Source organism: Vicia villosa, linkage group LG3 (assembly GCF_029867415.1).
Source record: "Vicia villosa cultivar HV-30 ecotype Madison, WI linkage group LG3, Vvil1.0, whole genome shotgun sequence".
NCBI lineage: Eukaryota > Viridiplantae > Streptophyta > Magnoliopsida > Fabales > Fabaceae > Vicia > Vicia villosa.
Genome location: NC_081182.1, coordinates 131,442,384 through 131,449,753, shown reverse-complemented (window position 1 = coordinate 131,449,753; position 7,370 = coordinate 131,442,384).

The window sequence follows — 7,370 nt, the reverse complement described above, 5'->3', positions numbered from 1 at the left end:
AAATTTAAGATGGGGAGGAGATGAAGAGGCTATCCTATTGCGTAAAATAAAAGCTAAGGAAAAGAACGGTCTAACCGAAATAAGAAGCCAACACTTGACATTAAGAGTCAAGGTAGATTTCCCATCCTTTGGAATTATCAATACCAACACATTAACACTTGGGGATCCAGATGAACTTATTATCTTAGCACCACTTTTCATTAAGCACATTAAGATTCTGACGAAAATCGGGCAGAGTAACGGCTGTTTTCGGGTAAAATCCTTATCTCAATGCCTTGGAATTAACCATCAAGGGCTTTCAAGGACATACCTGCACATACAAACAGACAACAATCCAATGCCAGACAGACAGAATAACAGCAGAGTAATAACAGAATAAGAGTCCAGAGGCACTAGGTCCATAAGTCCGAATCTCCAAAATGCTAGGGATAGTAACCAATAGTCCAAAGAGAGCCTTATGTGTTTTTTAGATTTTGGTTGTTTATTGGTGTTTTAGCATAAAAGTAAAGTATGGTCCGAGTGGACAAAAGGAAAATAGCGGAAGCATAAACATATGTCCAAGTGGACAAAGAGAAAATAGCGGAATTATAAACGTCCAAATGGACAAAGAGAAAATGGCGGAATGTAATATGATGAAATGATAAAATAAAGCGATAAAGCGAGAAATATAAAGAGCGGTATAATAAATGGCGGAAATTAAAGTTAGTGGTTAGATGTTAAAGATAACCATCTTGAAACTTGTCAAGTATGTTATCAAAGTTAGTAATGAAGATCGATGGTGAGTGAATGATGTACTCGGATTTAAGGTCAATGGAAACTTATTAGAAGCTTGATAAAATCATAGCGACTACACGATAAATTTCGATAAGTCATAAATCAACTGCATACAATTCTCTTCCATATTTGATCTTTTATCGAGTCGGGACAAATGTAGGAGAACTCTCCATGTATCAAGATCATCAATCAAAAGAAATAAGAAGGAGAAGAAGAAATGATCTAACCTTTATCAAGAATCCATAGAATTCTCAAGATGTCAAGACTTTCATCGATCAAGAGAAAATAAGATGAAAAAAAGATAAGAATGAAAACAAATTGATCTAGTCTTTACCAAGAATCCATAGAATTCTCAAGATATTAAGACTTTCATCGATCAAAAGGAAATAAGATGAAAAGATAAGAATGAAAACAAATTGATCTAGTCTTCATCAAGAATCCATAGAATTCTCAAGATATTAAGACTTTCATCGATCAAAAGAAAAATAAGATGAAAATAAGAATGAAAACACAAAAGATAATCAACTCACACTATCATTAATATCATTCATCCATTTTGGTGGATTAGGTCATTTCAAACCTATCAACACCCTAGATCCAATGATATTAATGAAGTGTAGGAAGAAGGAAGCCAAAACAAGCACAAAAAAGGCAAAAAACCACATTCTGCCTGCTGGAAATCGATTTCATGCAGGGGGAAATCGATTTCCATAGTGCAGTTTTCAAAAATAACAAGTTACGTTCAGCAGGAAATCGATTTCAGCCTTAAGGAAATCGATTTCCTCAGTGTAAATTTCAGCAAAAACAGCATTTAAAGGCATGAAACTTGATTTGAACAAATATACAAACACCTTATGATCACACATCAACTTGAGCACGAAATTTCCATCACAAAACCAGCAAATATCATCAATATAGCATCAAAGATGCATTGAACACAAGCAATAAAGATCTACATCATGGATCTAGCAAATTACCACTTCTTGAACAAAGATTTTGGAGTAGCTTCAAGAGCAAGCACAAGGTGTGTAGATCCTTCAAATTTGGAGATGATCAAACAAAGAAAAGAGTGAAATGTAGGAGGCTTAGTTCAAAATTAGCAAGATTCAATGTGAACCTCACTAATCTTATGAAAATGAACTTTGGGTGAGGGTTTTGGAAAGGGTGAGAAATGAATTTGCAAGCAATTTTTTGGCTCTCCAAGCTTGAGAAATGAGAGAGTAGTGGGCTCTATTTATAGGATGAGAGCAAGAGTAGTGGTAGTTTGGTCTTTTTGCATTTGGTAATTAGCTTGTGTTTAATTGGTGATTAAAGTGGCAATTAAATGGTTAAAAGTGGTAAAATGGGGTTTAAGTGGGTTTAATGAAGAGAATTATTTTGATGAGGTGGAAAATTGGTACAATGATCAAATAAAAAGGTGCCAAAATGATGTCAAGCTTCCTTCCTTATATTTTTTTGAATTTCGCCTTAAGGAAATCGATTTCCCCAGGAGTGAAATCGATTTCACTCTGTTCCAGAAGAGAATTTGGTGCAAAATACACTAGGGTAATCGATTTACCCAGGAGGGAAATCGATTTCATGCTGTCCAGAATGTGATTTTGTTGAAGATTGCTGCAGGGAAATCGATTTACCCAGTAGGGAAATCGATTTCATCAGTCAAAAATTTGAAAAATGCCTTGTTTATTGCATGTCTTGGCTTGGTACCTACAAAACAAAAGCCTACAAAGAAACAAAGTAATGTTTTTGGTATTTAAGTTAGTATAATATGCATACAAGATAAACAATCATTGGTGCTTGATAGTCCCTCCTATTGATGAGGTGAGTGCAACACCATAAACAAAACTTCCAAGTGAAGCTCTTGATTAGTGATTGGGATATGAATGATATAGGATCTTAGGGTCAAAAATTGGGGTATGACACTAATGGTGCAGGTGAATTTGCGATAACCCTCGCAAAGGATCCTATTGGTGCAGGTGAAATTTGTCCGAACCAGGACCGATGATCCGAATGGTGCAGGCGAGCTTGTCAGAGCTATGACAAGTAATCCTATTAGTGCAGGTAAACTTACTAGAACTATAGTAAGTGGGGGTTGACAAACTACGGAAACTTACTAGAACTATAGTAAGTGGGGTCCACAAATTACGAAAGTTTGCTACCAATGGTAGCAAGCTGATCATACAACTAACTACAATTCCTCGCTATGTAAGACTCAGGCTTTAGCAGGACGATCCTCTCTCTCACACCCAAGCACGGGATAAATTTAGGGGTCTTCCATTATTTAATAACTCTTCGATCCGAACAATGTGAGACCTACGTATTCTCACGCCATTCGATCCAAGGTAATTAAATAGGGGCAGCTGTCATACCCCAAAATTTTCCTCCCACACTTCACTCATAATGAGTCAATGCTCAAGGGTTGCATTAAGGAGTTCTCTCACACAAGGTTCCTTTGAAACTAGGGTTTGGGTACTCTCCTAATGTAATGGGATAAGTGAGGCCCCAATGATGCCCCCCCATGGTTCATTGTGCTATAAGGTGCTTACATAACAAAATTCAAGATTCAATTCCAAAGCTTTGCTCACTCCATGGTCCAGATGATCCATAGTCAACTGGTTTGACCTAAAAGTCAACCACAGTCAAAGCACAATCTAAAGCTCTCAATTTTGGGTCAACATCAAGTGAATTAAAGTATATCCATCATTTGATCAAAGATTGATCATGATTCCATTAATAGAAACTCAGAAATGAACAAGTGCAAAAAGGTTCAAATTAGGGTTTCTTTAGGAGAAAGTCAACCCAACTTTGACTGGGCATAACTTTCACATGGAACATCAAAAATTCCCCACTCAAAGCCTATTTTGAAGGAAATTGGATTCTCTACAACTTTGTCTCTCACAAGCCAAGGCCAGAAATGCTTCATTTGAGAGGAATGATGCAAAAGATTACAGGTCATTTTCAGGCATCCTTCAAAAGTAGTTTTTTTGTCAAAGAAGATATGATCAAGATAAAAGCTCCAAATGAAAAATATGTTCCAAAGGGGCTTATAGAGGACATCTAGAGGTTTCCAAAAAGTCTTAGAACTCCCTCATAGCTTATAAATTGAGTGAGATATGCTTGATCAAAGTTGAGCAATTTTTGGAGGCAAAATGTGAAATAAGAAGGTTCAAACTGGAAATTTTTGCAAATGGGCCTATGGTATTATGATTAAATCTTGATCCACAAGTCACTAGCATGCCCATAACCATATGCCACGAAATTTAACTTATTATTTGATTTAATATGATTTTTATTTCATTTTTAATGATTTAATTAAGTGGAAAATCAAATATTTTGTTAAAGAGGTACATATAGATTGATTCCAATCAATATTAATGACCAAATGCAATATAATTTTCGTGCTAGCAAGATTGGAAAAGAGTGAATCAAATTTTGGCCAAAAATAGCAAGATTATATTCAAAAAATAACATCAATTTTCTCAAGTGGCAAGATTGGATTCAAGGGAGTTTTGGGCTATTTGATTAACCTAATTTCGTCCCTCTATAAGTACCTAACACAAGGCATAAGGATGGGGGTTGAAAATTCTAATCAGGGGCAAGAGTGCAAGAACGAAAAAAAGTTTCAAGAACTCAGATTCGGTTTCAAGGAATTTGAAGTTTCAAAGAGATTCAGGCATTGCAAAAGCTTCATCGAGGGATTCTGAACGTGTCTGGATCCTTGCTCTACTTCAACACCCCCAGAACTCTCTCCATTTAACTCAGGTAGGTTGTTTTGAAATTCGATCTGAATGATTCATGCATTTACATTGAAACTTGACTGCATATTTAGGTTTGCCTTGTTGTTCTGATCATTGCTGAATTAATTGTTTGGAGTTTGTGTGTTTTAATCGTGTTTCACCATTAGAGGCCGTTTGAGTTCTAGGGTTTCATAATTGGGGGTTTCCTCTTGGGGTTAAATTGGGATGAATCACGGGCATGTTTAGGTTCGTGTGAGGTAGACGAAGGTGTCTGGCAGGTCGCGAAACGTTTATAAGCACGTATGTTCTATTCGCTATTTTTCAGGTGCATAGGCTACGAAATAATTCGTAGCAAAATGGTAGCTATTGCTTCACAAATTTGCAGGTTCTGGGGAAGAAGAAAGGTGCGTGGCAACGCGCCATTGGTAGGTTTGAATTGCGCGCGCTTTCCATTTAGAATTGTTAAGTGCAAATATTATGAGATGAGCGTGTTGGTTAAACACAATAAGTGTGTAGCACAGTTGGTGAGGGGCGCGTGTGTGGGTTCCTAGGGTCCAGGGTTTGATCCCTGGCCCTTACATATTATTTTTTCTGAATTATCCAACTCTGGATCCTGTGCGCGCATTACCATAGGCACTTGGTAACAAGGCGAGTCCCCTTCCTCTAAATTCTAATCAAGTCAATATAATTAGCATTCTATGGAGGTACATAGGCACTTGGTAACAAGGCGAGTCCCCTTCCTCTAAATTCTAATCAAGTCAATATAATTAGCCCTATTATTACTTTCTGTTACCTTTCTTTATAAACCTTGCCATAAACCTTTATCTTTGCAATGTTATCCTTTAGGAAAGGGTTGAGGGTACCTAATACCTTCCCTCAACCTGGTTAAAATAACTTACCCCGAATCTTTAAAACTGCGTAGGGTTTCCTATTCGCCCTTCAGAATAGGTGGCGACTCTAAACCTTCAATTTTAGGGCAGGTTGCTACAACTAATACGTCCTATACTAAACAAAATGCCATATGAATTATTAAAAGGTAGAAAACCAAACGTGTCACATCTCCACGTATTCGGTTGCAAGTGTTTTGTGTTGAACAATGGTAAGGATAATCTTGGGAAATTCGATGCTAAAGCTGACGAAGGCATCTTTCTTGGTTACTCTCAATCTAGCAAAGCATATAGGATATACAACAAAAGGTTACTTATAGTAGAAGAGTCAGTACATGTGTCCTTTGATGAATCTTATACAAAATATGTCGAGAAAGGTATATCTTTTGATAGTGCAGGTCCATCTACTAAAGACATTGCCAAAGATAAGGAAGACGAGAGTGAAATTGTTGTGAAGAAAAGTGTCGAGAAAGAGAAAGATGAGTCTCATGATGATGCTGAAAAAGAAAGCATCTCAAACAATGAAGAACTTCCTAAGGCCTGGACAAACGTAAAAGATCATCCAATTAACAACATAATAGGGGACATCTCAAAGGGCTTTACAACACGCTCCAAGATAAGTAACTTTTGTCATCATTTTGCTTTCGTTTCACAAGTTGAGCCGAAAAACGCTAAGGACGCATTACTTGATGAGCATTGGTTAATGGCCATGCAAGAAGAATTAAACCAATTTAAACAGAATGATGTTTGGGACCTAGTCCCTAATCCGGGAGATCATCAAGTAATCGACACTAGATGGGTTTTTCGTAACAGACTTGATGAAAACGTAGTTTTTACTAGAAACAAAGCTAGATTAGTTGCCCAAGGTTACAATCAAGAGGAAGGTATTGATTATGAAGAGACATACGCTCCTGTAGCACGTCTCGAAGCTATTCGTCTCTTACTTGCCTATGCTTGTTCAAAAGACTTTAAACTATTTCAAATGGATGTTAAAAGTGCCTTTCTAAATGGCTATATAAATGAAGAGGTCTATGTCGCTCAGCCACCTGACTTTGAGAATTACATGTATCCAACTCATGTTTAGAAGTTGAAACGTGCTTTATACGGTCTCAAACAAGCCCCTAGGGCTTGGTACGAACCTTTGAGCAAATTTCTACTTAGTCAAGGATACTTTAGGGGTAAAGTTGACACTACTCCCTTCATTAAAAGAAAAGATAAAGATATACTCTTGGTTCAAGTTTATGTAGATGATATTATATTTGGGTCGACTAATGCAAAACTTGTCAAAGAATTTCTAAGCTTATGCAGAGTGAATTTGAGATGAGTCTCATGGGAGAGATGAATTTATTCCTTGGCCTACAAATCAAGCAACTTAGTCATGGAACGTTCGTAAGTCAAACCAAGTATTGTACAGAGTTGCTTAAAAGATTTGGAATGAGTTAGGCAAAGGAGATTGACACACCTATGGCAACAAATAATAACCTAGACAAAGATGAGAAAGGTAAAGAGATTGATGTGAAATTGTACCGAGGTATGATAGGTTCACTATTGTATCTCACAGCCTCAAGACCAGACATCATGTTTAGTGTATGTATGTGTGCAAGATACCAATCTTGTCCAAAGGAATCACACTTAAAAGCTGTCAAAAGAATTCTACGATATCTACGTGGAACTACTACATATGGCCTATGGTATCCTAAAGGCAATGAATGTTATTTGGTGGGATTCTCCGACTCAGACTTTGCTGGCTACAAATCCGACAGAAAGAGCACCAGTGGGACATGTCATCTATTCTCAAATTCATTGATAAGCTGGCATAGCAAGAAACAAGTATCAGTTGCATTATCTACCGCCGAGGCAGAATACGTAGCTGCCGGAAGCTGCTGTGCTCAGATATTATGGCTCAAGCAACACCTCATTGACTTTGGTATTAAGCTTGATCGTATACCTATGATGTGCGACAACACAAGTGCCA